Source organism: Eurosta solidaginis, chromosome 4, assembly GCF_040869045.1.
Source record: "Eurosta solidaginis isolate ZX-2024a chromosome 4, ASM4086904v1, whole genome shotgun sequence".
NCBI classification, from domain to species: domain Eukaryota; kingdom Metazoa; phylum Arthropoda; class Insecta; order Diptera; family Tephritidae; genus Eurosta; species Eurosta solidaginis.
In genome coordinates, this window is record NC_090322.1 from 160,129,397 (window position 1) to 160,152,903 (window position 23,507).

Here is a 23,507-nt window from a genome sequence, read left to right on the forward strand (position 1 = left end):
ATGCATGCCAACCAAACATAAATAAGCTCTAGAAACATAAAAATATGATAGTTCCTCATATGAGATCACATATTTTTTAATGCAAGGGAGACATAATGTAGTTATTCTTGTTGTTGTTTCTGTGGCGATTAGAGCACTCCCCGGAAGGTTTTGGGGAGTTTTATCATTGTTGATTGTCCTTTGGCGGATATAGATCCGGTACGTCCCGGTACCAAGCACCATGAAGGTGTTAGCCGGACCATCTGGGGAACAATTTATATGAACCTTCTGGGCTACCCCCGATACCCTAGTTCTATGAGAAGCTTGGAGTTGCCAGAGCCCCGCCTGCTAAATATGTGTATGATACATACTTATTTGTTGCAGGTTTCCCCTCGCGTATGGGAGGTTGACAATTGGGTTGCGGAGCGGAAGCTGTACAGCTATAAAACTTTGAATTGCGCTTATCAACCCTTTGAATCCTGGGGGACAAAAGGTCAACGGACATAACGTCAAGTCACTTTATGACCACTTCAAATCGCCACAAGGTCAATGAAATTATGAGCCTATCAAATGGTCCCACGAAAAATTCTGAGTAGCCATTAGGTCAAATTGATGAAGATTATAAAGTTAAGTAATACAACGACCATTTAAATTGGTCATAAGGTCTATTTGCCATATGGTATTTGAAGTTAGTTGAACTTACGGCGCAAATGCACTTACATATGTCCATGAATCCCCCAACAAGTTTTCTCTTGACATTTCAAAGATGTCACAAACTTAAAGATATCGATTATATCACGTAACCGACTTTTTTTTTAAATATATATAATAATAACGTAAAAAAGCAAGAAAAATAAAAAATGAGTAAAAATCCGTTGTGTTATAAGAAATTACTATGTAGATTAGCATTATATACTTCATAACAGTCAAGTTCCCCCCCCCCCCCCCCCTGGAACCGCGCATAATTCAATGCAGTGTTGTCTGAACTTCTTTGTTTCCCTGTTACTTATGGTTTCCCTAGTTTGGCCATAGAATGCTACTAGAGCATCCTACTTGGCTAGGTAGTCTACCTGTGCATTACATTCATGTCTCTTAACAAACCCTTGCTTTTGGCTCCCATATCATTTAGGACTTCAATACATTCATCCACAAGCTTAGAAGTAGTTGGGTAAGACTGCGAGACTGCTTGACTGTCCGATATTATGAGGATACTTCTCGAAAATAATCCGCTTCGTAGTCATTCTCTACCGCAAGTTTCTATTGCATATATTTCTGTCTGAAAAAGTTTTGGGGTTGCACTTGGTATCGAATTTTTGAAGTGTGGTCCAAAGATAGTAGCTCCTATTTTCCCGTCACCAAGTTTTCATCCATCCATCATAGCCAAATGCATGCCAACCAAACATAAATGAGCTCTAGTAACATAAAAATATGATAGAACCTCATACGAGATCACATATTTTTTGTGCAAGGGTGACATAATGTAGTTGTTGTTGTTGTTTTTGTTGTTTCTGTAGCGATAAGAGCACTCCCCGAAGGTTTTGGTGAGTTTTATCGTTTTTGATGGTCCTTTTTCAGATATAAGTCAGGGCTCAAAAATTCCGAAAGATTCTGAGCTTAGGGAGCTCAAAAATATTTTAAAAGTTCGGTACATCAAGTATTCCCTCTTTCTCTTTTAGAACAGGAAAGCAAGGTTTTCCCACTAGGACACTAAGTGTTTTAGCCGCGTTCGTTCTCATCGCACCTGCTATGCCAATTCAAACTAGTCGATTCAGTTTGCTTAATTTTGTTCTTGCTGTACTTTCCGTGGTATTCGACCACCAAGCTAACGAAGCCTAGGCTACTATTAACTTCGCAACATAATTAAATGTCTAGTATAGCATTTTGTCGGAGGTAAAGTTCACGTCTGCTTCGGCGCTACTGAAGTTTATAAGGCAAACAAATAATAATAGCACTCTTTAAAGGTATTGAAGGTAGTACGTAAAAAATGTTAAGTATGAGCAATTCCATGCACTTGCTTTCACACTTATTTAAGCTATCCCGTTCCATTGTATATTCATTGCTTTAACCCCATCATTCTAGCAAAAAGATTTTCGGGGATACTCTTTAACTTATTTATAGATAAATGTTAAGGAATTCCCCTACTTTAAAATTCGTCCCTACATTGCGTTATCACTTAAAAAATTGTTTCTAAAAGGTTAGAGAACTCCCCACTGGCATGGTATGTATTTTATATACCCACGAATAATCTGTAAGGAGCTACCTTAAATTTAGTGCAAATACATTTTTCTAGAACCGGGTGATGCATTTAGTGTTATCTCAAAAAGGCATGGATTTTTTAGCCAGTACTGAACAGCTGCAGTTTGGGAGTTTTAGAATTTTAACGCTTCGGTTATCTATGTGTAAGAAATAGATGACAATCGAAGTGGAATTCCATACCAGCTGAAATGCATAATTCACAATACTCTGACATACCATTCTAAATTTCTTAGTGACAATAGTAGCCAATTTTAATTTTATGAATGTGCAAAAATGGATAAAAAAGCGGAAGGTATAACGTACGATCGAAATGTGACTGGACATTATTTATAATCATCACCATTTTTTAATGGGAAGGACACATGACTAATAAAAATATCTACCACGAAATATTGCTATCGCCGAAGTACACAAGGCAGCATGACGATAATAATGACACCTGCATCACGTTTTTTCAGGTGGCTGTATGTTGTTTTGTGTCAATATCGATAACATTGATTGTTGTAATGAAGTTAAGAGGGTGGACTGTGAACCTGGTGAGTTGGCATAATGCTTCTTTAATTAAGGCCGTATTTTTCTGTATAAGTTCAACTCAGTTTGTCAGTTAAACTACGCCGAAACTTATTCTGCAGTTTTTCAATCTACTTTAACTGAAGTTTAAGCTGAGATTAAGCGGCCAATCTGGCAGGGTTAAACTCCAGTTACCCTATCGGTGATTTGCGTTCGTTCGAAATGGCGTCGAATATACCCAACAAGTATTTGGGCTTGAGTACCATTAGAGCTCATGTTGATAACTAGCATACCTCTAAAACCTCAAGAGTTATTACGAAACAGTGGCTAAACTTGAGAATCATAGTGCACTCAGCAAAAGAGGGAATTTTTTATAAAGCGAAAAATGCTATTACTTAAGTTGAAAAAATGATCGTTCCCAACTTGATAAAAAATAAATAATAAATGTAAGGCGCGATAACCTCCGAAGAGATCTAAGGCCGAGCTTCTCTTCCACCTACATGGACCTACATGTCTTATGCCTACTCCGAACGGCATCTGCAAGGCAGTTTTCACTGAGAGCTTTTCATGGCAGAGCTTTTGATGGGTAAGCAAAATCAGTTGTTGTCGTATCTACAAGTTATCTAGATAACAAAATACCAATGTTGCCGTACAAAAAAGCCTACCCCAAAGGCGGCCGTAAACTGTGACTGAACAACTACTCAGTAGTTTAACTGGAGTTTGAATTTGACTAGAGTTTAAGCAAACTTAGTCTAAGCTTAGCTTAAGCAACTACTGAAAAACCGGGCCTAAGAAACCAACATGACCGATGCGCTAATACGGGGTGCATCAGGATTTTTTTCGGAAGTGAAGTAAAACTTATATAAAGCACTGTAAACCCAGGTGTGACCATGATAAAAATATTACCAGAAAACGGCACACTCTAATGTCTGTATTATATATCTATATATGTTTTAATTCATATGCTCTAAGAAGAGTTTCCATCGAAGCAATGCATGAATTACGAGTCAAAAAAATATTACAGTGGCATTTAAGATCATCAATTCATGTATAGTTACTTATTCATATCAGTGATGCACCCTATCGACTGAGACACAAGACCCCAATACTTGTGTTAAGAAAACATGCATTTGTCGACATTGTAAGCAGACTAGAAAACAAAGAAGTTTTACTTAAATTCCAAACACTCTTCCTTACTTATGCCTGGTTTTTCAATGTGAGTTTAAAGTTTACTAAAGTTTAACCTTTCCACTTTGTTCGACAACATTAACATATTGCTGCTCGTCTCAGCTTAGGCGGCCGAAGTGACAGGGTTCAACTCTAGTCAACTTTAACTGGAGTTTAAACTGCCACTGAAAGCCCCGGCCTTAATTAAAGTTTAAACGGTTATGACCATCCGAGGCGCGCTTGTCGCTACTTCACTGTGCTAACTGGCGCCAGTTCGTAACACCAAGAGTATTTAAATCACCTTCTTCCTCTGCTTCCATTGGCGCGTTCCGATAAAAACACCTTCCAGAGGCGCGTCATCTGATTCTGTCACGCTCAAAGCTAAGCAAAGGGGTACGATAATAAGCTTGTAGAGCATGATATTCGTTTGCCGAGAGAGGAGTTTACGTTTCAATTGCCTACTCAATTCAAATTAGCATTTTTTAAAAAGAGTGATTCTTCGCTGGATTTCTTGTCTGTGTTAATTCTGGTTCATTCACCATCAAACCCATCTAATCCGCTTGTTATTCCAGTTTGAAGTAAGTTAAACTTACGGCTCCGGTGTTCAGGAAATAGATGTCATTGTCGTCAGCATACGCCTGAAAACGCACACTCTTATAGAATATTTTTCCAGAGCGGTTAAGTTCTGCAGCTGGTATAATTTTCTCCAGCATCAAATTAAAGAAATCGCACGATAGGGGATCACCCTGTATGAAACGTCGTTAAGTTTCGAACGGCTCGGAGAGGTCCTTTCCAATTCTTACTGAGCCGTTGGTGTTGCGCAACATCATTTTGCACAGCCATATATGTTTTTTTGGGAAACCAAATTCAGAAATTGGGGCATTTAACTGCTCGTTTTCGTACTGTCGAAGGCGGCTTTAAAATCGATGAAGAGGTGATGTGGGTCAGTACTTTTTTTCGCGGGTTTTTTCCAAGATTTGACGCATTGGAAAAATATGGTCGATGGTAGATCTCCCAGGTCTGAAACCGCACTTATAAGATCGGCCAACCAGACAATTCACGGTGGGCTCCAATGTTGGGCACAAACCGCATGAAAAGACCTTATATTCGATATTAAGAAGGGCTATTTCACGAAAGTTGCGGCAGTTTGCGGGATCGCCTTCTTGTGGATTGAGAAAAGAACACTTAGGGCCGGATTACGTATGACGCCGTGACACTTTGCGTCACAGTCATTGGCATTCAAATTCACCACTATATAATATCTAAAATTTCACAAAGGCAATCAGGTTTGCGGCCGCCGTGGTGTGATGGTAGCGTGCTCCGTCTACAACACCGAAGATCCTGGGTTCGCGCCCTGTACAAAACAACATCAATTAGAGAAAAGTATTTCCAAGCGGGGTCGCCCGTCGGCAGTGCTTGGCAAGCACTACGAGTGTACATATTTCTGCCATGAAAAGCTCTCAGCGAAAACTCATCTGAAGAGCTCGTTGCGTTATACATAATATGCTCCTTAGAGTCCAATCGTCAGGCATGCAGTCGTCCGATCATAGTTTGCATCGAAATGAATGCATGCGTCCTATCAACTTTTTGCCGCCATATTTGAATAGCTCAGCAGGCAGACTTCCGCAGGCATCACTGCATGCATTTAAGTGTATAAGTAACAAGTAAGGAAGGCTAAGTTCGGGTGTAACTGAACATTACATACTCAGCTGAGAGCTTTGGAGAAAAAATAAGGGAAAATCACCATGTAGGAAAGTGAACCTAGGGTAACCCTGGAATGTGTTTGTATGACATGGGTATCAAATGGACGGTATTAAAGATTATTTTAAACGGGAGTGGGCCATAGTTCTATAGGTGGACGCCATTTCGGGATATCGCCATAAAGGTGGACCAGGGGTGACTCTAGAATGTGTTTGTACGATATGGGCGTGAAATCAAATGTGTTAATGATTATTTAAAAGGGAGTGGGCCTTAGTTCTATAGGTGGACGCTTTTTCGAGATATCGCCATAAAGGTGGACCAGGGGTGACTCTAGAATTTGTTGGTACTATATGGGTATCAAATTAAAGGTGTTAATGAGTATTTAAAAAGGAGTGGGCCTTAGTTCAATAGGTGGACGCCTTTTCGGGATATCACCATAAAGGTGGACCAGGGGTGACTCTAGAATTTGTTTGTACGATATGGGGATCAAATGAAAGGTGCTAATGAGAGTTTAAAAGGGAGTGGGCCTTAGTTCTATAGGTGGACGCCTTTTCGAGATATCGCCATAAAGGTGGGCCAGCGGTGACTCTAGAATGTGTTTTTACGTTATGGGTATCAAATCAAAGGTATTAAAGAGGGTTTTAAAGGGGAGTGGCGCTTAGGTTTATATGTGAAGGCGATTTCGAGTTATCGACCAAAATGTGGACTAGGGTGACCAAGAACATCATCTGTGGGGTACCGCTAATTTATTTGTATATAGTACCACGAACAGTATACCTGCCAAAATTCCAAGGGCTTTTGATTTCGCCCTGCAGAACTTTTTTATTTTCTTCTACTTGATATGATAGGTGTCACACCCATTTTACAAAGTTTTTTCTAAAGTTATATTTTGCGTCAATAAACCAATCCAATTACCATGTTTCATCCCTTTTTTCATATTTGGTATATAATTATGGCATTTTTTTCATTTTTCGTAATTTTCGATATCGAAAAAGTGGGCGTGGTCATAGTCGGATTTTGGCCATTTGTTATACCAAGATAAAGTGAGTTCAGGTAAGTACGTGAACTAAGTTTAGTAAAGATATATCGATTTTTGCTCAAGTTATCATGTTAATGGCAGAGCGGTAGGACAGACGGTCGGCTGTGTATAAAAACTGGGCGTGGTTTCAACCGATTTCGCCCACACAGAAAACAGTTAACGTCATAGTATCTAAGCCCCTATCAAATTTCACATGGATTGGTAAATTTTTGTTCGACTTATGGCATTAAAAGTATTCTAGACAAATTAAATGAAAAAGGGCGGAGCCACACCCGTTGTGACGGACGGACGGACGGACATGGCTCAATAAAATTTTTTTTCGATACTGATGATTTTGATATATGGAAGGATATATCTATCTCGATTCCTTTATACCTGTACAACCAACCGTTATCCAATCAAAGTTAATATACTCTGTGTGCAAAGCACGCTGAGTATAAAAACTCTATTCACGTTGTTTATATCCGTCCCCCCAAATTTGCGTTAAACTAACGCACAACTGTCAAGCTTTTGCGGGAAATGCAACTAAATAGAGAATTCTTTGGTGACGACACGTGCGCACTTAATTTATTAATAGTACACTCATAGACACTAAAATGTCATGTGACAAGGTCTCAACATCTGCTGTGATAATTTTAGAACATAGGTACTACATGCATACATACATATGTGCGCTATGGAAAGGACTTAGTCAATGTTAATTTCTTACTCTTTTGGGAGATCTTTGTATAAAAATTATCAAATATTAGACTGTTTTTTTAAAGACCAATACATATTTATTTGATTGTAATTGTATATTTACAATCGCCATTCAAGTCCACGAAATACATTTGTAGTTTATTCTGAATTTCAACACCAAATAGGGGAATCTAAAAATAATAATGGAACAGTAAATCAGATGTCGAATGAACCTAACGCAAGAAGATTCTGGTTGTGACAAAATTGGAGTGTAACATTGAGTGTGAATATTTACTTAAGCAACCTTGAATGAACTCATCTATAAATTTTAACAAAATAATTCCTTATTTTTTATTCAATCAAGTATTTATTGATGAAAAATTTAAGAAAAAATGTCCCTCAAATAAATGAAAAGTTTTATACAACAAGTAAGGAAGGTTAAGTTCGGGTGTAACCGAACATTACATACTCAGTTGAGAGCTATGGTGACAACATAAGGGAAAATAACCATGTAAGAAAATGAACCGAGGGAAACCCTGGAATGTGTTTGTATGAAATGTGTATCAAATGAAAGGCATTAAAGAGTATTTTATGAGGGAGTGGGCCATAGCTCTATAGGTGGACGCCATTTAGGGATATAGCCATAAAGGTGGATCAGGGTTGACTCTAGAATGCGTTTGTACGATATGGGTATCAAATGAAAGGTATTAATGAGTATTTTAAAAGGGCGTGGACCTAAGTACTATAGATGGACGCTTTTTCGAGATATCGCCGTAAAGATGGACCAGGGGTGACTCTAGAATGCGTTTGTACGATATGGGTATCAAATCAAAGGTGTTAATGAGCATTTTAAAAGGGAGTAATCCTTAGTTCCATAGGTGGACGCCGTTTCGAGATATCGCCATAAAGGTGGGCCAGGGGTGACTCTAGAATTCGTTTGTGCAATATGGGTATCAAACGAAAGGAGTTAATGAGTATTTTAAGAGGGAGTAGGCCTTAGTTCTATAAGTGGACGCATTTTCGAGGTATCGCAATAAAGGTGGACCAGGGGTGACTAGACTTTGTTTGTACGATATGGGTATCAAATGAAAGGTGTTAATGAGTATTTTAAGAGGGAGTGGGCCTTAGTTCTATAGGTGGACGCCTTTTCGAGATATCGCCATAAAGATGGACCAGGTGTGACTCTAGAATGCGTTTGTACGATATGGGTATCAAATGAAAGGTGTTAATGAGTATTTTAAAAGGGAGTAATCCTTAGTTCTATAGATGGACGCCGTTTCGAGATATCGCCATAAAGGTGGACCAGGGGTGACCCTAGAATTTGTTTGCACAATATGGGCATCAAACGAAAGGTGTTAATGAGTATTTTAAAAGGGAGTGGGCCCTAGTTCTATAGGTGGACGTCGTTTCGAGATATCGCCATAAAGGTGGACCAGGGGTGACCCTAGAATTCGTTTGTACAATATGGGTATCAAACGAAAGGAGTTAATGAGTATTTTAAGAGGGAGTGGGCCTTTCTGGACCAGGGGTGACTCTAGACTTTGTTTGTACGATATGTGTATCAAATGAAAGGTGTTAATGAGTATTTTTAAAAGGGAGTGGGCCTTCGTTCTATAGGTGTTAGCCTTTTCGAAATATCGCCATAAAGGTGGACCAGGGGTGACTCTAGAATGAGTTTGTACGATATGGGTATCAAATTAAAGGTATTAATGAGAGTTTTAAAAGGGAGTGGTGGTAGTTGTATATGTGAAGGCGTTTTCCAGATATCGACCAAAATGTGGACCAGGGTGACCCAGAACATCATCTGTTGGATACCGCTAATTTATTTATATATGTAATACCTGCCAAGATTTTAAGGGTTTTTTATTTCGCCCTGCAGAACTTTTTCATTTTCTTCTACTTAATATGGTAGGTGTCACAACCATTTTGTAAAGTTTTTTCTAAAGTTATATTTCGCGTCAATAAAACAATCCAATTACCTTACCATATTTCATCCCTTTTTTCGTATTTGGTATAGAATTATGGCATTTTTTTCATTTTTCGTAATTTTCGATATGGAAAAAGTGGGCGTGGTCATAGTCGGATTTCGTTCATTTTTCATACCAAGATAAAGTGAGTTCAGATAAGTACGTGAACTGAGTTTAGTAAAGATATATCGATTTTTGCTCAAGTTATCGTGTTAACGGCCATGCGGAAGGACAGGCGGACGACTGTGTATAAAAACTGGGCGTGGCATCAACCGATTTCGCCCTTTTTCACAGAAAACAGTTAGCGCCATAAAATCTATGCCCCTACCAAATTTCAAAAGGATTGGTTAATTTTTGTTCGACTTATGGCGTTAAAAGTATCCTAGACAAATTAAATGAAAAAGGGCGGAGCCACGCCCATTTTTAAATTTTCTTTTATTTTTGTATTTTGTTGCACCATATCATTACTGGAGTTGAATCTTGACATAATTTACTTATATACTGTAAAGATATTAAATTTTTTGTTAAAATTTTACTTTTAAAAAAATTTTTTTTTAAAAGTGGGCGTGGTCCTTCTCCGATTTTGCTAATTTTTATTAAGCGTACATATAGTAATAAGAGTAACGTTCCTGCCAAATTTCATCATGATATCTTCAACGACTGCTAAATTACAGCTTGCAAAAGTTTTAAGTTACCTTCTTTTAAAAGTGGGCGGTGCCACGCCCATTGTCCAAAATTTTACTAATTTTCTATTTTGCGTCATAAGTTCAACTCATCTACCAAGTTTCGTCGCTTTATCGGTCTTTTGTAATGAATTATCGCACTTTTTCGGTTTTTCGAAATTTTCGATTTCGAAAAAGTGGGCGTGGTTATAGTCCGATATCGTTCATTTTAAATAGCGATCTGAGATGAGTGCTCAGGAACCTACATACCAAATTTCATCAAGATACCTCAAAATTTACTCAAGTTATCGTGTTAACGGACGGACGGACGGACATGGCTCAATCAAATTTTTTTTCGATCCTGATTATTTTGATATATGGAAGTCTATATCTATCTCGATTCCTTTATATATGTACAACCAACCGTTATCCAATCAAACTTAATATACTCTGTGAGCTCTGCTCAACTGAGTATAAAAACATATATGTGACCTGGAATCATGAAAGGGTCCTATTGTGCGCAAATACCGTTATTCAATTTTTGTGTGATTCTTATAGGAGATTTAACGCTCTTTCCAATGGAAAACCCCTTAGTTTTATATCTTTCTTAGTTTTTTTCACAAATCGCATTTGAAGCCAGTTCGGACCGCAAATACGATTTTTTGAAATATTTCGATACATGCGCCACCTATCGGAGATTTTTTTCTTATTATTGCATTGTCATCGTATTCTGAACTATATTCCAGGTTTCAAGCTTGTAGGTTATCGGGAAGTTACTTCGTGTGATACAATAAGGTATTCTGATAATTAAAAATACTTAACATAAAAAAGGGAAGAAGTAAGAAAATGAGAAATAGGGATACATTATAAAATGAAACACAAAAGGAGAAGAAAAAAAATGAGGTATAAATATTTTGAAAAAATGAAATATAATATGTAAAAGTTCACATTCAATGATATAGAAGGTAGTAAAATAGAGTTGTAGTGGTTAGCAATCATTGTAAAACTAAACACTTTATTTGTAAATTGCAGTGTATTAGTAATAATCCTTAAACTAACTGGAAGTGAGTTCCAAAGACGTACTGCGTTGACGTTCAGATGTCAGAGTTTTGTGTCTAGTGTAAATAAGCAGTGCCGACCTTGACGATTGAAGAAACTGAAGCCTCTGGTATAAATAGTTTGGTTCCTGGGTATGAATAACCTTATGTATGAACAACACTGTTCTGAATTTTAACAAATTTTCAAAAGAAATATTTAACAACTTTACGGCATACGCAGACACATGGTCAAGTCGTTTTAGCTTAAATACGTATCTGGCAATGTTGTTATAAACAACATTAAGCTTAGTTTTACATACAGAGTCGCAATTAGCATAAATCTCACAGCAATACTGTAGCGTAGGTATTAAGTACGCTTTTGCAAGAAGAATTCTGATGTGTAAAGGAGTGAAATACTGTGTTAGCCATAGTGTACGAAGCATTCCATACACTCTACCTACTCTACTAATGATATGATTATTCCATGTCAGAGTTTGTGTTGTGTAACCGCAGTTCGTTGGCGAGAAGTCATGGCGGGCCAGGCATGCTGGAAGCCCGGGCTACGCTCGTCGTTGGTCGTGGTTCTTGCCGCAAATTCTCACACACAGCTGCACAGACAAAAAAAAAAAGTTCATGCCTGTGATTGTGGACAGGAAAAAGGAAAGATAATAGCGGGAGGAAACAGTCCTGTCAGTTGGAGCCGACCCACCCATTTAGTCCGCAACCCGCGAACTACCTTTGAATGCTACTGGGCTCCGACAATTGAAGTAGCATTCCCTATTACTGACAGTAGTCCGTCAGTCCTAGCGTCAGGTCATGTCCGTCGGTCAGTCTATGGATCAAACACCTAGAAATCAACCATTATCCTGGAGAACAACACCCACTCCAAAATAAGGTGTATTTAGCCTTCCATTTCAAAGAACTACTAGCCCGTTAAATTAAATTTCACTCACATCAGTTTATTAACAAATTCTCTTAATACTAACAAAGGAAAAATCCTTGGATTTAATAATTAAAGATTAAGAATAAAAAAAGGGAATATGCGTAAAAAAATTCAAATCAATACAATATTTGGGGTTTCTTTTCCCCCCTTTTTTTCTTGTTGTAAATAAAAAAATTTAAACAAAAAAAAATAAATCTATGTAAACAAAATTCAAAGATGGAATAATATCAACCTCAATTCATTGAAGAAAAACGACAATAAATATATAAAGAAAAATTTCAATTCGATACAATATTTGGGTTTTCTTTTCCCCCTTTTTTTTGGTGTAAATAAAAAAGTTAAAAAAAAAAATAAATCAAAATATAGAATAATATAAACCTCCATTCAATGAAAAAACAAAAAACGACAATAAATATATAAGGAAAAATTTCAATTCGATACAATATTTGGGTTTTCCCCTTTTTTTTCCTTTTTTTTTCTTTGTTGTAAATTAAAAAAATATAACAAAAATAAGTCAACGTAAAAAAATTAAAACATGGGATAATATAAATTTCAATTCGGTTTAGAATAAATCTTAATACACAATCATAAAAGGAAAAAAAGTATTGTACTAACTCTGGTCGCAAAAAAATGCTTTGATTCCGTAAGGTATTCAGCCAAAGCAGAAAAAAAAAATCGCATGCTATAATAGAATTAAGACCGGACGCATGTACGTGTATACAAATATACGTGGATATGTTTATTAATTGACATTCACTCACCTGTTGGCTTCATCGTTGATGTTGGCGCCAGCATACAATCGGGAAACCTAGGGTGGGGGTGGAGAAATAAGCCTAAAAAGAATTTCATAGATATTTGTGTGCCCGTTCGCTTTCCTGCTATGCGATACCAAACGGAAACAACAAAAACCCTAACTAACATTAAAAACCTAATGTTCACGAAACTTTCTTAAGTTCATTTACATATGTAGGCCGGTATGCATATACGTATGTACATATATACATAGCATGCAATCATACCAGCATATACACACATTAGGGCAAGTTTGTCAAAACAAAACAATAAGATCGCAAAAAAAAAATTTGAGAGGAACGCAAAAGAAACGCAAAAGATTGCAAAATAAATAATTATGCAAAATGCGTAAGAAACAAAGCGACTTAGGCAAGTCGAGAAAACAATAAAAAAAATGTAGTAATAAGAGAAAAAAAACTCTTAAACTTTAGAGAGTAGTTAAAGCTAGTTGGTGAACATATTGTACAAAAAGACACGATGTGATCGCCTGCGTTGTTTTTCTCAGCAGCTGCTCTCGGTCATATCCACTCTCGCACAGCAGCACTCTCTCTCCGAAGTTCTCTCTGTATTTGTTACTTGGTCAGCTCTGTCTCAGTGATCCAAATGTTCCGCCGTTTCTGCTTTATTAGATATTTCCTATTTCTTTGCTTTCTTTAATGCAATTTAGGTCACTGACCTCTTTGCGGTTCAACCACGGAAACAGCTCCTGACGGTAGCTTATATGGCCAGCTAATACCCTATGCCGGTAGACCGTTGGCCTACATAAAAAATCTACAGTTTGGGTGTTGTTGTTGTTGTTGGGTACAACATGGTTCTTTTGCTTGTCTATTGGTTGTGGGCGCCGCTATGTATGCTGGGGTTGTTGTTGTTATCATCGGATTGGTGGTAAATCCAGGTTTTTAAACAAACCGAGATTCAGCCTTTTTGCGTTCCGCTGACAGGAATCTGCGAAATACACAAATGCACAAACAATGCAAGTTAAGTAATGTGAAATGCCTATGCGTATGTACATATATTTATAGGTATAGCTTAAACACATTCGAATACATACCTATGTATGTATGTCTACTTCATGCATTTTCAAGTATGGTTAGATTTTATTTAAAATTTGTGATATTTTCGAATTTGAAAATAAATTTCGATTTAGCTAATTTTCACTAACCTAAAGTTCACCTCTATGCTATCTTGCCAGAACCGCGTATGTTTTGTGTTTATTTTTCATTTCTTTTCTATCATTCTAATTAACATTCCTAGCGATTTTTATTTTTATACTCAGTTGAGCAGAGCTCACAGAGTATATTAACTTTGATTGGATAACGGTTGGTTGTACAGGTATAAAGGAATCGAGATAGATATAGACTTCCATATATCAAAATCATCAGTATCGAAAAAAAATTTGATTGAGCCATGTCCGTCCGTCCGTCCGTCCGTCCGCCTGTCCGTTAACACGATAACTTGAGTAAATTTTGAGGTATCTTGCGAAATTTGGTATGTAGATTCCTGGGCACTCATCTCAGATCGCTATTTAAAATGAACGATATCGGACTATAACCACGCCCACTTTTTCGATATCGAAAATTTCGAAAAACCGAAAAAATGCGATAATTCCTTGCCAAAGGCGGTTAAAGCGATGAAACTTGGTAGCTGGGTTGACGTTATGACGCAGAATAGAAAATTAGTAAGATTTTGGACAATGGGCGTGGCACCGCCCACTTTTACAAGAAGGTAATTTAAAAGTTTTGCAAGCTGTAATTTGGCAGTCGTTGAAGATATAATGATAAAATTCAGCAGGAACGTTACTACTATTACTATATATGTGCTAAATAAAAGTTAGCAAAATTGGATGAAGAACACGCCCACTTTTTAAAAAAAATTTTTTTTTAATTCAAATTTTAACAAAAAATTTAATATCTTTACTGTATATAAGTAAATTAAGTCAAAATTCAACTCCAGTAATGATATGATGCAACAAAATACAAAAATAAAAGAAAATTTCAAAATGGGTGTGGCTCCGCCCATTTTCATTTAGTTTGTCTAGAATACTTATAATGCCATGAGTCGCACAAAAATTTACCAATCCTTCTCAAATTTGGTAGGGACATAGATACTATGACGGTAACTGTTCTCTGTGAAAATGGGCGAAATCGGTGGAAGCCACGCACAGTTTTTATACACAGTCCACCGTCTGTCCTTCCGCTCGGCCGTTAACACAATTACTTGAGCAAAAACCGATATATCTTTACTAAACTTAGCCCACGTACTTATCTGAACTCACTTTATCTTGTTAAAAAAATGGCCGAAATCCGACCATAACCACGCCCACTTTATCGATATCGAAAATTACGAAAAATGAAAAAAATGCCATAATTCTATACCAAATACGAAAAAAGGGATGAAACATGGTAACTGGATTGGTTTATTGACGCAAAATATAACTTTGGAAAAAACTTTGTAAAATGGGTGTGACACCTACCATATTAAGTAGAAGAAAATGAAAAAGTTCTACAAGGCGAAATCAACAGCCCTTGGAATCTTGGCAGGAATACTGTTAGTGATATTGCATATATAAATAAATTAGCAGTACCCGACAGATGATTTTCTGGATCACCTGGTCCACATTTTGGTCGATATCGCGAGAACGCCTTCACATATACATCTAAGGGCCACTCACTTTTAAAACCCTCATTAATACCTTTAATTTGATATCCATATCGAACAAACACATTCTAGAGTCACCCCTGGCCCACCCTAATAGCGATATCTCGAAAAGGCGTCCACCTATAGACCTAATGCCCACTCCCTCTTAAAATGATCAGTAACACCTTTCGTTTGATACCCATATCGTACAAACATTCTAGAGTCACCCCTGGCCCACCCTAATGGCGATATCTCGAAAAGGCGTCCACCTATAGACCTAATGTCCACTCCCTCTTAAAATGCTCAGTAACACCTTTCGTTTGATACCCATATCGTACAAACATTCTAGAGGCACCTCTGGCCCACCCTAATGGCGATATCTCGAAAAGGCGTCCACCTAGAGACCTAATGCCCACTCCCTCTTAAAATGCTCAGTAACACCTTTCGTTTGATACCCATATCGTACAAACATTCTAGAGTCACCCCTGGCCGACCCTAATGGCGATATCTCGAAAAGGCGTCCACCTATAGACCTAATGCCCACTCCCTCTTAAAATGCTCAGTAACACCTTTCGTTTGATACCCATATCGTACAAACATTCTAGAGTCACCCTTGGTCCACCTTTATGGCGATATCTCGAAAAGGCGTCCACCTATAGAACTAAGGATTAATCTCTTTTAAAATACTCATTACCACCTTTCATTTGATACCCATATCGTACAAACACATTCTAGAGTCACCCTGGCCCACCCTAATGGCGATATCTCGAAAAGGCGTCCACCTATAGACCTAATGCCCACTACCTCTTAAAATGCTCAGTAACACCTTTCGTTTGATACCCATATCGTACAAACATTTTAGAGTCACCCTTGGTCCACCTTTATGGCGATATCTCGAAAAGGCGTCCACCTATAGAACTAAGGATTACTCCCTTTTAAAATACTCATTGCCACCTTTCATTTGATACCCATATCGTACAAACACATTCTAGAGTCATCCCTGGCCCACCCTAATGGCGATATCTCGAAAAGGCGTCCACCTATAGACCTAATGCCCACTGCCTCTTAAAATGCTCAGTAACACCTTTCGTTTGATACCCATATCGTACAAACATTCTAGAGTCACCCCTGGCCCACCCTAATGGCGATATCTCGAAAAGGCGTGCACCTATAGACCTAATGCCCACTCCCTCTTAAAATGCTCAGTAACACCTTTCGTTTGATACCCATATCGTACAAACACATTCTAGAGTCACCCCTGGCCCATCCTAATGACGATATCTCGAAAAGGCGTCCACCTATAGACCTCATGCCCACTCACTCTTAAAATGCTCAGCAACACCTTTCGTTTGATACCCATATCGTACAAACATTCTAGAGTCACCCTTGGTCCACCTTTATGGCGATATCTCGAAAAGGCGTCCACCTATAGAACTAAGGATTACTCCCTTTTAAAATACTCATTGCCACCTTTCATTTGATACCCATATCGTACAAACACATTCTAGAGCCACCCCTGGCCCACCCTAATGGCGATATCTCGAAAAGGCGTCCACCTATAGACCTAATGCCCACTGCCTCTTAAAATGCTCAGTAACACCTTTCGTTTGATACCCATATCGTACAAACATTCTAGAGTCACCCCTGGCCCACCCTAATGGCGATATCTCGAAAAGGCGTCCACCTATAGACCTAATGCCCACTGCCTCTTAAAATGCTCAGTAACACCTTTCGTTTGATACCCATATCGTACAAACATTCTAGAGTCACCCCTGGCCCACCCTAATGGCGATATCTCGAAAAGGCGTCCACCTATAGACCTAATGCCCACTCCCTCTTAAAATGCTCAGTAACACCTTTCGTTTGATACCCATATCGTACAAACACATTCTAGAGTCACCCTGGCCCACCCTAATGGTAACACCTTTCGTTTGATACCCATATCGTACAAACATTCTAAAGTCACCCTTGGTCCACCTTTATGGCGATATCTCGAAAAGGCGTCCACCTATAGAACTAAGGATTACTCCCTTTTAAAATACTCATTGCCACCTTTCATTTGATACCCATATCGTACAAACACATTCTAGAGTCACCCCTGGCCCACCCTAATGGCGATATCTCGAAAAGGCGTCCACCTATAGACCTAATGCCCACTGCCTCTTAAAATGCTCAGTAACACTTTTCGTTTGATACCCATATCGTACAAACATTCTAGAGTCACCCCTGGCCCACCCTAATGGCGATATCTCGAAAAGGCGTCCACCTGTAGACCTAATGCCCACTCCCTCTTAAAATGCTCAGTAACACCTTTCGTTTGATACCCATATCGTACAAACACATTCTAGAGTCACCCCTGGCCCACCCTAATGACGATATCTCGAAAAGGCGTCCACCTATAGACCTCATGCCCACTCACTCTTAAAATGCTCAGTAACACCTTTCGTTTGATACCCATATCGTACAAACATTCTAGAGTCACCCTTGGTCCACCTTTATGGCGATATCTCGAAAAGGCGTCCACCTATAGAACTAAGGATTACTCCCTTTTAAAATACTCATTACCATCTTTCATTTGATACCCATATCATACAAACACATTCTAGAGTCACCCCTGGCGCAACCTAATGGCGACATTTCGAAAAGGCGTCCACCTATAGACCTAATGCCCACTCCCTCTTAAAATGCTCAGTAATACCTTTCATTTGATTCCCATATCGTACAAACACATTCTAGAGACACCCCTGGTCCACCTTTATGGCGATATCTCGAAACGGCGTCCACCTATGGAACTAAGGATCATTCCTTTTCAAAATACTCATTAACAGCTTTCATTTGATACCCATATCGTACAAACATATTCTAGAGTCACCCCTGGTCCACCTTTATGGCGATTTCTCGAAAAGGCGTTCACCTATAGAACTAAAGCCCATTCCCTTTTAAAATACTCATTACCACCTTTCATTTGATACCCATATCGTACAAACACATTCTAGAGTCACCCCTGGTCCATCTTAATGGCGATATCTCGAAACGGCGTCCACCGATAGACCTAAGACCCACTCCCTCTTAAAATGCTCAGTAACACCATTCATTTGATACCCATATCGTACAAACAAATTCTAGAGTCAACCCTGGTCCACCTTTATGGCGATATCCCTAAATGGCGTCCATCCATAGAACTATGGCCTACTCTCTCTTAAAATACTCTTTAATACCTTCCATTTGATACACATGTCATACAACCACATTCCAGGGTTACCCTAGGTTCATTTTCCTACATGGTGATTTTCCTTATTTTGTCTCCATAGCTCTCAACTGAGTATGTAATGTTCGGTTACACCCGAACTTAGCCTTCCTTACTTGTTTTTATTTATTTTTTTTCTATTTTTATTTATTTTTTTTTATTTTACAATTACCTACACTTGAATTTGCACTTTATTTTTAAATAGCAGGAAGTTACTTTATAGAAAAAAACTTACCTCGGTTTTTCTTTGGCGGGATGTTGCTGGACACAAATATATGTTGTTGAAAGTTTTCTGGTTCCGGTGAGCTGTTGACCCTTTTGTTGGTTTTAACGTATCGGTCCGTTCACCGTTTACTTGTTGCACTGTAACAATTTATTTTTCTAGAAAATATATGATTTTTTCTTTTTTCTTATTGTCACTTTACAACTCTGATTTCTTTTTTTTTTTTTTGTAAATTTTTTTTTTTTCGTACTGTAAATCTTATTACAGTTTTTTTTTTCTCTCTCACTACACTTTGGCTTATTTTTATTTTGGTTTGCGACGCGCACACCGAACAGCATTAAATTGTGGACACTTTGACACATTGTAAATTTTACCAAGTAGCGCAACTAACAGCTGATCGGTGAAAATTCGCACATTCATACGCACAGTTCTCGACTCAAGTTTCAAAAAAAACTTTAGATTATTTAATTCAAATTTTAAAGTGAGATAATCCCTACAAATTTATGTATACATAATATATATGGCGTTTTTGTTGTTATTAAAACAATAGTTTTATTTATATTAAAGCTTTTATCATTTTCTTTTTTAACTTTGAAAAATCTCCGAACACCATTCCTTCATTATATGACATTCGACTGCCTAGTCCACTGCCTTCCACTCTATTCGTAACATAACCTCTACTTAAGCTGCCAAACTATATAGTAAACAATGCTTTGACACTAAGTTCGTTTTGCTTCCGAAGGCTCTCAGGAGCCGATGGCTATCAGCGATCACACCGCCTGGTGTCGCGATGTAGTTCACTCAAACTGTCAGCTAATATCGTAACTACGCCTGCGCGTCGAGCTACCAATCCACGCTTCCACATACACCTATACACACGCTTTCACTCAGACGGTTGATTGGGGGATAACATAAACACACACAACATACATACAGATAATAAGGCTGTCGCTACATTTGATTAAATACCAAACCAAGGTTTTTCGCTGAGTCAACATATTCAATAGCTGCACCGTCTAGCATTACCTTGTCTAAGTTTCGTGTATCGAAGGCTTTTCTGCGAATGACAATACATTTAGATTTGGCAGGATTAATTGATAAACCATTTGAATATGCCCATGCACTTACATTCGTCAATTTAGAGTTAATATCATTAATACACATGCCAACACGATCAAGAGGACAGCACACATATAGTTGAACATCATCAGCATAAATATGAACATTACAATATCTTAGCGCATTGGGTAAAGCTGGAGACATTGGTGCTTTATCGGTAACCGTATCGGTAACCTTTTAACAGCAGATTCGACCAACCTTATGAGAATCAATGCAATCGATTATTGGTGCCGATAAGGTCGTAACCGTATCGTAGCCAACCAATTGGGTTTTGGTTTACCGTCGTAACGATAAACAGCTGATTACGTTAGGGATACGGATACAGCGATACGACATACGGCACCAATGACTCCAGCTTAAGTCATTAACATACAACACAAACAACAAAGGGCCCAGGATTGAGCCTTGCACATATGACATTATTTGCTTATGAAGGATACGCTCAACAACTTTAGACAAAAATGGTAGGATAGCAATGGGCCTGTACTCGTTATTTTTCTTATGTACAGGAATGATTTTAGCAACTTTCCAGCACCTGGGGAATACACAGGTCGTTAGTATGGAGTTAACTAGATGGGTCACATGTGACAGAATCTTTGGCAATATAATTTTGAGAAACTTCGCACTGGTTCCATCAAAGCCAGTAGCGTTTGACTTCACGGAGTCTATGGCTTGCACAGTATCACAGTCATCAACACACATAAATTCAAGAGGAATGGCACCAACGTTTACACGTTTACAGTAGTTGTCAAGACTAACACGAGGGTTTGATACAGGCAAACTAGCAAAATTAACGTTAATTTCATCTAAGTCTGAGTGAACAGATAGGTTTTCTTTGGGTTTTCCTACGCCAATCGCCCTTATGGTATTCCAGGTTTGCCGCGAGTTCATTGCCAGGCTAAACTTTTCATCATAAAACAAACTTTTCGCTCTTTTAATTTGTTTGGCAGCAGTAATTCGAGCCGATTTAAATTGGTTATACGTATCTGCAGTACGGTACCTTTTCCACTGCGAGTATGCTTTATTACGCACATTGATTAAAGGTTTAATGTTAGCATTAAACCAAGTCCTACTGCACCGATTGACTACCTTAGTTTTTATAGGGACATAATAGTCGAAAATCCAGTTGATTTTGTCCTGCAGAAAGTTTGTTTTATCTTCAACAGATGTGAAACTCCGGATGAGACTCCACTCCACCAACTCCACTGAAGCAGTAAGCGAGTCATAATCAATTCGATTAAAATCACGATAAGTCACGGACATAGGTCTTTTAGTTGACTGGAAGTCGTAAATCATGAAAATTAAATTATGCTTTGAGAAACTTGAAGCAGACAATTGGTTATAGTGGAGGGTTTTTTGGAGGTCACTGACAAAGAATAAATCAAGGAGAGTGCTATTAGTACGAGTGAAGTGAGTAAGCAAATTGCTGTTGAAATCACCGGCAATTATGATATTACTGTAGTTGCCTAATAGTGATTGAACGAATTAGGTGAAATTCATAAAATTCACCTGCCGATTGGGTCGGTATACACACCCAATAAGAAGCTTATCATGATTAGAAACTATTTCAACAAACACATATTCAACAGGATCACCTTCACTGGAAACACAACTTAATCTACAGGACAAGCTTTCCTTTACATAAATCGCAACACCACCACCATGACCATAGCGATCAGCTCTGTATAGTTTGTAACCATTTACTTTCACCAAACTGTTACTATGGCCTGAGGTAAACCACGTCTCAGAAACACAAAGAACGTCGATTGCCGAATCTTCAAAAAGGTATCTAAATTCGTCAATATTTTTAAATAAACTTTGAGCATTTATATGAATTATATTAAGCCCGCTTGCTTGCTTGCCAAGGACACGCAACATAGTATAAGTAGAGTCTTTGGAACTCATAACATTAGAAGAGGACATAGTCATTAAAAGGACTTAAAAAAAGAAACATTAAATTTACACTGCTATGCAACTCAAACAAAATGTAGTATATACTTAACGAATAAAATATGGGGGTAATGTATGAACAATAAGAAGAAATGAATACGGCTAGTTAGAAAATATATAAAAAATATTTATTGATGAGATTTGTCAAGCTCCTCGTGATCGTCGCAAGTGTTCGGCTCAACACGAAAGGAACGGTCCCTGTCCGGATTATTGTTTTCTAGCTCCTTAAGCATATCAGCAGAGTGTATTAGACGTGGACCGGTATTATTAGAAAATTTTATATAAACGAGACCCCTTCTTGTAAAAACATATACAACTTTGTTCCGTTTTTTAAGGGTCAGTGCTGATTTGAATATTTCATGGTTGCTTTTGCTCAGTGACTCGTTGACGTAGATGCGCGCATCGGAATTTATTCCCACATGCGTCAGGCGAAGGCCACCGTTCTTGTTTTGTCGCCTGAAATCAGCGACAGCTTTTAGTAGCCGATTTCTCTCTGTAGGGGATTGAAATTTAATTATAACAGCAGGGTTAACTTGGCTGCCAGGAATAGTTCGAGCTCGAAATATGCTTTTGAGTTGAGGCGGCTGAAGGTTTAGAACAAAACAAAGATGGTTATGTATGTTTTGTACTCGGACTTCACAAGCAGCTGCGTGATTTTCGTACTTTGATAAACTTGATTTTAAAACGGATATTTCTGCTTCAATAGCCCCGATTTTTTCTGAAAAAGTCTCTAAGCATGTCACTCTTTCCCTTAAATCGATAAATTTGCGTTGAAAAACCTCCATAATTCTGTTTTCAGAGTCAGTAATTTGCTTTGCACCCAACTCCATAATCCTGCTTTCTGACTCCAAAATTTGTTTCGCAAACAACTCATTGTCTTTGACTAATCTTAGGTCAATAGTGCGTATTATGTTGGACGAGGCTTCACTTAAACGCGGGGTTTTCGGTTCTGCATCACTATTTATAGCCTCACCACGACGCTTTCCAGCAGCAGATGACATATTAACAAAAATGTTTGGATATTATTAAGCTGATTTAAAGCCTATACAAATGCAAACAGGTAGTAACACCTTTTTTGATGAATTAAAAGCTTAAGAAAGACGTGTACGGGTGTCGTTGCGGCTGTTATCCAGGACTCAAACCAGGACAGTATGTGATGATGACAATTAGATGGCGCTAGTCGCGGACACTGATGAAAACTGTTGGTTGTTGCTGTTATGTCAAGCCGGCTGATTTGCACCTTCTTTCTTGACTTACTTTGACTTTGATTTCAGCCAAAAAACTCTTGCCGGAACAGATCTCTTCGCTGGAACTAATTTAAAGCACTTTTGTTTTAATAAGTTTTCTTTAATTCAATATTTAATAATAGCATATATTTAATTTAAATATAGTATGAGGAGCAATAAAAATTTGCTTGTAACAATCACCAGAGTTGCCAGATATATTTATTTGACTTACAGTCAAGTATTCTAAATTGAAAAAATTTAAGAAAACTTTTTCCTCAAATTAGAGAAAAATCTTATACAAAAAATTTGAAATTCTTACCCATTACATTGAAATTTACCTCAATTTAAAGAATTTGTTTTGGAAATGTTTTCTT

At 38.0% G+C, this 23,507-nt stretch overlaps 1 protein-coding gene across 12 annotated transcripts in view; it reads right to left on the bottom strand.

Annotated features, from left to right (window-relative positions):
• The window catches only part of LOC137250551 (uncharacterized), a 119,332-nt gene that overhangs the window by 10,981 nt on the left and 84,844 nt on the right, over positions 1-23,507 (bottom strand). The gene's annotated exons all lie outside the window — the stretch shown is intronic.